Below are 10,236 nucleotides of genomic sequence, written 5' to 3'. Positions count from 1 at the left end.
AGTTGACAAGGCCACTTTCTTATTGTCAGAATTTTCTCTGAGAATCCAACACAAAACCCCAAGTTGCTGAAAAAAGAAAGCGAGGGAGAGAAAGAAAGGGGGAAAAACAGCTGAGGGTGTAAATAATTCATGCAGACAATATGACTTTTTTATGTAAATTTGGTGCATTAACCCTCTATTAGAATGATGGACGACAGATATGGGTGATGTTTCCTTGGTAAGAGCTAATGGATGACCATCATAAATTCACTGCACATTTTATTGTGTTGCCAGGGAAATTGTGCCTGCAGGCAATGTTGTTTACTTTTATGTAGAAAAAAAAGTCCTGCCCATCTTCAAAAGGGAGAGAGGAAAGGAAGGCAATCATGGGCCGTCGGCCAGTGCCTTGTTATGTGCCTTTAGCCACATTTGGATTGAACATTCCTATGCTCTTCCTCATCCTCGTCTACCTCCTTCATGATGTCACCACCAGATTATCCATAGGCCATCATTCATCCATGCATGCATATATATATATATATATATATATATATATATATATATATATATATATATATATATACTTTATTGTTGTTTACTTGCTTGTTTGGGGGGGGGGGGGGGTCATAGATGCTGATTTCTGTAAAATGAGAGTGAACTAAGGCTATCAACTGTCAACAAAATGACAAAAAGGAACCAAAACAAGTAGTTCATAACATTCCAAATCTCCTGAAGCCACATGATTCGTTAATGCGAAGAACAGGTTAAGATTTTAGCTGCTCTAGCTCCAGTCTGAATGATTCATTCATTATTCAAAATGGTCAATACTTACTGCACTGGACAATTATCAGTGAATAATGACTTGAATTTAAGTCTTTCTTCACAAATTCTTGGAATGTGTGGCATGTGTCGTATTTTATGATACTTCATGGTGCTGTTTTTGTTATCTGAAGCTTGACAGCCCCTGTCCTTACTCACTTCTATTAAATGGAAAAGAAGCCTTTTGTGCTACACGGAAGATAGACAGGTGAGTTAATGGTATTCGTTTTTGGGTGAACTATCCCTTTAATACCCTCTTCGTCTTTTCCTGAGTGTGTTCTGTGAACAACCACTTGCTTAACTTTCCCTAATGAGCTCTGAGTTTCGTCAGGATGCCTCTGTGAAGTCTGTGATAGGCAGTCTGTGTATTTCTCTGTGAAAGAGAATGGGAGACAACGAGTGAGCACAGAGGTGAAGCAGATGGTTGTGTGCAGCTGTTCGACAATAGACAGACTGGTGAAGCACCTCTGGATGCAACCAAGCATCAGTGCCACATCTGGGCTTTAGTCACACCACAGTCTTTAATGGAGAACCAGGACTCACACACCCATTTGTATCTAAAGCTCCCAAATACACATCTGTGGAACACAGCAGGAGACAATAACGTTATGACTAGTGCGCTTCAAAGAACTGTTATCAATTGTGCACTGAGAGATTCATTTACTTGCACACAGAGATCAAAGACAAGATGGTTTTGGGTTCAAATCCCAGGCTGACGTCCTGTCTGTCTCCTCTTTACCCCCGTGGGGATGCAGATAGGTTGGTTAAATGGTGGAGGCAGAATCCATGCACAATGCCCTCTATGAAGGCGTCTGCTAAACATATAGATGATAATTACCGGCACAACTGTCTGGTGCCATGTGTTGTAATAGGTCTCGGCTCACTGCATGGTTCTCAGAGATTCGTCACCATGCGTCCCTAATTTCTCAATTGGTCCACGGCTTTCTGCTGTTTTATTCCAGTCAGCCTTCCTTTTTCTGTGGATGTCTTTACTCTTCTATATTTGATCAAGTGAAAGCCTTGATGAGCATGAGAATGTTACTGATCCCAATTTTTTGAATGGTATACAGTGTCTTTATAATTTATAAGGGGACCCTTGCAAGTGAATCATAATATTTGGGGGTCCTTGGCATCAAAACATTTGAAAACCCCTGATCTAGGTGACTGTGTTCCTCTTAGCCTTGGTGTTTCTTTGATTTATTACACAGAATATAGGAGATGGAAGTTAAATGATCCATGAAAATCAGTTTGAGTTGTTTATCTGATAACTTGAACACACTCCCACTAGTTATTTTATATTTCCAGTATACAATGTACATAGAAAATCTTCTATTGCATTAGTAATATGTTTGTTTACAGCCGAGGCATTTGTCACCTTCATTCTGTGCCCGTTAGTGGTTCTGGTGGTCTCAGAGGGACCAGGCCCAGGAGCCTCTCTCCATCTGGGCAACTGTTTCTTGGGAAAAACACTGGTCTGGCATGGTGCCATTCTGCTGTCTCTTGACCACTTCAGGCATGTTTATATACTCTGGGAAACTTATGCTGCTGAGGGAGTTCAAGTGTGCCCATGAGAGAGCTGGATCAGGAAAGCAGTAGTGGAATCTCTACATCCTGTATTTACTTGCCCGTAGCATTCACACACAGCACATGCTCAGAACTGTGCCTGTAGTTATCATGAGTATTTCATTTGGATTAATTATCGGGTCCAATTAGAGGCTGATATGCTGTGGTGAAATGTTATCTTTCTGTCAAAAGAGACACTGGAGGGGTTGAAGCTTCACATAGTTAACAGTCAGTGTAGAAATACATAATTAATGGCATAGAAAGCAGCTGATAGATACTTCCTGGCAGCCTTAGATTTATTGAAATACCAATATAGAAATGTATCATAAGTAGGTGTCTTATTCAGAAGTGGTGCCATTAAAAAATATCTATCGAACATAAGTAATGTTCAAATTCATTAATGATTCTCTTACATGCATTCATCTGCCATTTCAAACTGGACACCCTACTAAAATACTCTGACAGAGTCCTATTTACGTCCACCGTCACAACAATACTGCAACAATACTGCAGGGGGAAGTTGTGGCCTGATGGTTAGAAAGTTGAACTTGTAACCCAAAGGTTACAGGTTCAAGCCTTAGGTCTGGCAGGAATTGTCAGTGGGACGAGTGAATAACCAGTGCTCTCTTCCACCCTCAATAGTGCGACTGAGGTGAGACTTCTGAGCAAGGCCCCACTACTTGTGTTCACTACTTGTGTGTGTTTGGTGTGTGCACTTGAATGAGTTAAATGCAGAGCACAAATTCTGAGTATGGGTCACCATAATATCATACTGATACTTAAACAATTAAACCTGTCTGCATTCCAAGATATATAGGCTTAAATGTCTTGATATGGACTTGTATGTAGTGACTTATCATGCAAAATAACATTTAGATTAAGGAAAAGGTATAAACCGTATACAGTCTAATTTCCCTAAAGCAGTTCTTCTGCCAGCACACTCACCTTCCGCTGTGAAACACTGAACAGTGTGAGCGGTTTAGTAATTCTAATATTAATCTTCTTTCTATTAATTAAACTGGCTAAGTGCTAGTTGTGGCTTTATTAGTAGTGCCATATGAACATTGAGCTGACACTCCTAATAGGGCCACACTTATATTATTATAATATTTAAAAAAAAAAAGAGGCAGAATTGGGTTTGGCCACTTGTCCATCCCTCCTCCATCTATAATTCATCTAATTACTGATATTGTGGTGCGAGCCACTCTCAATTTAGGAGACAAACATGATTATTTATTATTAATAATGTCCAAAACATGTGCATTTTCTCTCTCCCAGCATTCTCCCTTTCAATTTTTAATGATTTCTTAACACAACGGGTGAGAGCAATTCCAAATAGAACAACAAAAGAGGCCTCTTTACATGGCCTTTCCGGCCTGTATTAGCAACATATCAACTAACAATCAAGACAAAAGCCCAGCACAAGCAGACGGCATTGCCTGTGTTATTAATGAACATTCAAAGTTAAAAGCATGCTAGCCTAACCTTCGGCGAAAAGTGGGCGGAATTGTGGGGTCTGGACTTTCAGTGGAATTCACCCCGCCACTCATAATGAGCTGAGTGCTAGTCGTGGATGCTGTAGATTATGTGGGCCAATAAAACACAGACAAACTCCTGCGAACATGCGGGAGGTAAATGAAGTCCCAGGGGCGTTATATTCTCCAGCTCCAACGGATACATTTGTTTAATTCTCATCCAACAGACAGGCTGTGCCTGCCCTCACATATGTGGGGAGTGTACAAGAGCGATAAAGGAAGGGGGAAGAAAAGCAATGAGAGCGAAGTATGCAAGTATTATTATGAGTATGTGCCGCAGGGTGGATGCCATTGTTTTTTCTCAAGGATACATTTCAGTGGCTGTGTAAACCCTCATGGATTAATTTTGCATGTAGACGCTGCACAAGGTATTACAATACTGTATATTGGCTATATGTGCTGTGAGTAATTCAATAACTAAATGAGCAAAAGCCGGTGAGCATTATGAGGGGCTTCTGAATGGAAGAATGATCTCTCTCTGCTCGCTTTCTTTCCATCATACAGTTGTGCCCACATTTTTTCTGCTTACTCATGGTTCTGACTCAAACACAGATAAAGCAAACAGAGTAGAAAGCAGCTATGACTCAGTAAACAGAGAAGCTGCTACTGTAAAGCCAGACATTTTAACAAAAGTATTTGTATAGACATATTGCAAAAAAAATGTCCAAGTAAGATTAAAAAAAGAAGAAAGAAAGATAGAAATTAGTCAATTTAAGCAAGAATGCATCAAATTGATCCAAATTGACAGAACATGTTTGTTTTTCAAATTAAAGCTGTTCTTTTAAACTTTCTATTCATCAATATATCAAGATTCCCACAAAAATATTAAGCAGCCGACTGTTTTCAACAGTCATAATGATAAGAATAAGAATGTTGAGCACCAAATCAGCATTAGAATGAATTTTGACTGCTGAAAAATCAGCTTTGCCCTCACAGAAATAAATTAAATGTAACCTCCTTTAAAATGCCAATACTTCACACTATTATGCTTTCAAAAAGGCTTACTGACCCCTTTTGAACAATACATATAATTTATTAATCACAAATGCTATATTTTTTATGATTTTACCAGTGTATGTGCGCATAATCTAAACATCAAATGGATATTTTTTAAAGTTGTTAATGAAAGTTCCTTTGCTAAAGAAAGTGAAACAATATTACTTATGTCATGATTTTATATTATAATTTACTTTCTTTATAAAAATCTGAATCAGAATGCATACAAATGGGTTGTCATTGCAAATGTTTGGCTAATTAGCTATAAGAAAGTCTTCATATTGCATCAAATTGCATTAAAAGCTTAAACATTCTAAAGAATATCTCCATTCAAGGCATTCACTGGAATGTTTTTTTCTGTTGAGCTCCATCTAAGAAAGCACACAACAGATTTTGTTTGTGTGTATGTGTGATGAATGCGACATATCCATCTTCAGAAGCATTTCTGTACTTAAGGCTGTGTGCTATGTTTTAAAGAGGTAGTGAAAGAATCCACTGTTAGATTCAGCTCATAAGACCATTACGCTTCACTTCTTTTCTTTCTCATGCCAAGCCTAGGTCGGTGCTCCCAGCAGAACACTTTCAACTGGTGCGGTGTGGTTTAACAGGTGCATTGCTCTCTCGCCTGATGCGTGGCTGGCTGCAGGGCTGAGACAAAACATGTGGCACCTAAAATTATTCTCTCCGGGAAGATGAGTTAAGGTTCTCCTCTCCATACCTTCACCTGGAAGGTAGATCTATCCTTTTTTCAAGACTACAGGAGCTGTCATTGCAAATACACGTGTCACTGAGGCAAGACACTAATTGCCTTTGCAGAATGTCACTACGCATGCTCAGGTGTGTGTGTAGTCTGGCCGCAGCTGCGCAAATGAGATTTGGATATTCGCAGACGGTGTCTCCTTGCTAGAGATAATTGACCTGTGGGGTCTGCCTCTGAGCTGCTCGCCCCCTCTCCCCCACAGTCCTTGAAAGTCTGGGACCCTCTGATTGGTCGGTAGTCAACATTAAATGGCAGACCTCTGACCCAAGCCCTCCATTCCCCCGCCCTTTCTCTTCCTCAGCTCCTTCACAAGGACATACAGGAGCTGAGGTGGCCAAATCAGCGGCGTTCTTTCACTCTTCTGCATGGCTCCCCACACCTATAACACATACACACACACACATATGCTTGCACACCTACTGCTTAGTCATTTGTTTCTGTTGTCACCCAACCAGGGGTGTATTCCAGAAAGCAGGGTTAACTTACCGTGAACTAAACCCTAGACTCTCGGTTGATTAACCCCAAACCTTGCTTACTCGAGGTATGTGGTTCCAAAAACGCTACCGGGAGTAAGTTCATTCAACTCAGATTATGTTACTGGTTAAGACTCAAGACATTCTCAACAGAGTGACGAATCGACGAGTCACTATAGAAACGGACGCTAAGAAAAAGCGCGCCAAGCTGTTTCTTTCTTCTTCTTTTGTTCATTAGTTGTTTACATTCTTAGTGCATATCGCCAACTAATTGATGGATGTGCAATCATTTTTATTTTTATTTCCATTTAATCTTTAATCCTTGAGAATGTAAATTATATTGTTTGTTTTATACTAATTATACATTAAGTCATATCAGATATGTATTTTGATTTAGAATTTAGACATTATAGAAAATACCACTCCATGTGTGAGATATTACCATAAATAAAATATATAAATATATATAAGTTAAACATGACCTTGTCATTGTGTTTTATAATTTATGCATACGTCTTAATACATAATTTATAGATATCTCTTATATATCCCAATAAAAGAAATAATCATATTAGAATAATATATTACCTTATTTATTACTTATATTAGCGCTTCCTCATTAACATATCATATATATATATATATATATATATATATATATATATATATATATATATATATATATATATATATATATATATATATATATATATATATATATATATATATATATATATATATATATATATATATATATATATATATATATATATATATATATATATATATATATATATAAAATAGGCTATATTACATATTGTAATATTATATAATGTTTTGTAATATAATATAATGTTCTGTCACGCCCACTGATGGCTCGCTGAAGTGATCTAACCCAGGAACATAACCTGCTCCGGAGCAGGTTAAGTTCAGAGAGTGAGTTGCTATGACTACTAACATACCCTGGAAGTTACCTCCGTTTTTGGAACCGAAATTTGAGGTTATCCGCTTACTTAATCTTAAACATACCCGGGTATGTCACATAACCTGCTTTCTGGAATACCCCCCAGGTCTTACATCTTGTTGTCTGTGTACCATACAATGTTAACCCTTTGTTGTTGTTTAATGAAGGAAATTTAGCTCATTTTATGCACTTCCTGATTGAATTTGTGATTTCCGTGCCACTTGTGTCACTTCAATGAATTGTAAAAAATAACAGATTTTCAGTCTTTATTTGTTGGACAAGAAAGTAGTCCTGCCCCAAACTCACGTTATTGGTTTAGGTACTGTACTCAGTACACACAAAAACCTTTGAATAAAAAAAAACAAAAACAAATAAAGGATTTGGGCTTTTCTTTAACTATATCCACTTTTGGACTTTTATAGAAACTTTTCTGATTCTCTGATGTATTGTGCATAATAGTTAATTAATTCATTTAACAGAAACTATATTCTGTTATTGCACTCAGGGCAGATCCTCAATAACTGTAACATATCCTATCAGCTTTTCCACCAGTCAAGACAGGCAGCAACATACTAGCCTCTTTGTTCATTGGTTCATTGACTATATTTGAATTGTCACTCATCTGCAATTAAACCAATGAATGTTGCCATTTCAAAGTGGGTCCCCCCATTCTGTATGATTGATGTAACAAACACATCCTTCAAGTGCTGTGAAGCAAAAGGCTAAATAGCAATGCAAAGAAGTACAGCTCCTAATGCAGGTGTGTGAGTTGCTGTCATCTTTTTTGGAGTGATTGCAATGTTTTCTAAATATAAACTTGTTCTGTCAATCAGCGTCATTTCTGGACAGTTCATTCACCGGTTTATTACGAGTTTAAAAGAGCATAAGTAGGCTACTGTTGACATGCCCAGACGTGACACTTTGAATGACATCGCATAAGAGACTTCTTTTAAAAACAGAAATGTGTCCAAACCTTTGACTGGTACTCTATAAATAAAAATATACATAATTACAAAATATAAATGAAAATGATAGGAATCAAATTTTTTAAAGTACTTTTTATTGGAAGTGGGGGGGGGGTCCAACATTAATTTTGCCTAGGGTCTCCAAAAGTCTAGAACTCTCCCTGCTTGTATCTGTAATTTTTTTATTTATTTATTTTTAGACCTAGAAGGAACTCTCAGGGTGCCACAACACCCCTAAATACCTCCGGGTATTGTGGTAGGTGGAACCCTGGAAAAAAGGTTAGAGCAGTGTAGTTAAGTCTGGATCCTTACAGTACAAATTGATTACATATATGTATATGCCTGTTGGGCTCTGCTAGCACAGCATTCATGTGTGCTGTTTGTGTGGGTGTGGTGTAACCAGATCAGTCTCTGTCGTGAGCCCCTCTGCTTTGCGGAGAGCTGCGCTTATAGAGGAGGGGGAACGCTTAGTGTGTTTCATGCTTAATTCTGTGTCAGTTAGTTGACTGTTACCTTCCCTCCAGCTAAAAGTGCACAGTGAAACACAAGCCCAAAGAAATCCTCTGGTTTTGACAGCCGAGCTGTTCAATCATTTATCTGTAGGCCCGGGGCCATGAATCAGTGTCAACAAACATTCCATTGAAATCATATCAAGCTTGCTCTGTTCTGCTCTTTGTTTCTTTCACACTCTCGTGCTCCTTTCTTTCCCTCTCCTGCTGTCTCTCTATCCCTTTTCCTCTTTTGATCCCCACAAGGCCCCTGTGTGATGGAGCTATATGTTTTCTTTTGTTCAACATGACCTGACTCATTAACAGCTCCACCGAGAGGTTATAATGTGTTGATTTTTCCATCTTTTTGGGGTCTTGGTAGCTTTTGACAAGCCTGGACCTCACTATGGCAACAGTTTTTACTTTGTTAAATTTGTTTTATATTCCTATGGTCTCATGATTAAAGTGGACATATTAAACAAGCATGTATGACCACCAATCTAGGCTGAAATAGCTATATTATGTGTATATTATGAGTGTATATATGTGTATATTTTAGAAACAAGCAATAAACATGCCTAATATATATATATATATGTGTGTGTGCGTTAGGCATGTTATACTTTTAATTGTTTAAAAAAAAAAAGCTGAATTTATTTGATCATAAAATACAGTGATACTGTGAAATTATATTACAAATTCAAGGAATTTTTTTCTATATGAATACATTTTGAATTGTCATTTATTCCTGAATTTTCAGCAGCCATTACGCCAGTCTTCAGTGTCACATGATCCTTCAGAAATCATTCTGATAGGCTGATTTAGTTCTCAAGAAACATTTATTTTTATTATTAAGGTTGAAAACATTTATTTTTCAGAGTAGAATTCTGAATTAGTAAGTGGATTTAAACAATACAAAAGTCTTTCAGCTTTGATCAAGTGAATGCACCGTTGCTGACTCCTAACAATTTGAACGGCTGTGTAAATGTTTGAATATCTGGCTTAATTTTCAACAAAAATGTAATTTTGTCGAATAAAATGATATGCCCTTTTAGTCTGTAAAACGGCATAATATGAATTTGACAGCGAAATATAAGAACATTTCAACAAACAGTGACAAAAATGAACACTCCCACTGTTCTTCTCCTCTTTGATGATTTCTTCTGGCTTTTTTGTGTTTAGTGCTAGTGTTTTGAGCAGGTGAAGTGGACAGAGGGCAATGTGCTTATTTTTTGGCCCTTCCTGCACTTGAGGCAATGAATGCTGAAGTCCAGTCAAAAGATTGCACTCTTCCTGTAAGAAGTATCTTCAGAAATGCCGTGGACCCCAGAGACTGACAGACCACAGGAGTGTAGGAGTATGGAAGTGAGGGAAAAAATAAACGAATACAGCAAGCTTAGTTATTAAAAACACCCTAAACTGATCCGTCCCATTTTTCTCTTGAAGAGGGGAGCGTATCCTCCCCGGATCTTTGGTTAAGTTTCTTAGCTGCCTTTTGGTCTGTTTATGTTTACATCCCCTCAGGTGGTGAAGGCAATTCGGTGCCTCGTGGATCCAACATATCAATTTGTCTCTGCACGGTTGGGCCTACCTCGGCTGGGATTGCTACGCAGCTCACAGCCAATAACTTTGATCATGCAAAGTCAGATATAGTTGATGGGCAGCATCTCCTGCAAAGCTTGGTTCTCAGTCCT

The sequence above is a fragment of the Carassius auratus genome, unplaced genomic scaffold (genome assembly GCF_003368295.1).
Source record: "Carassius auratus strain Wakin unplaced genomic scaffold, ASM336829v1 scaf_tig00042130, whole genome shotgun sequence".
NCBI lineage: Eukaryota > Metazoa > Chordata > Actinopteri > Cypriniformes > Cyprinidae > Carassius > Carassius auratus.
This window is presented reverse-complemented; position numbering follows the sequence as displayed.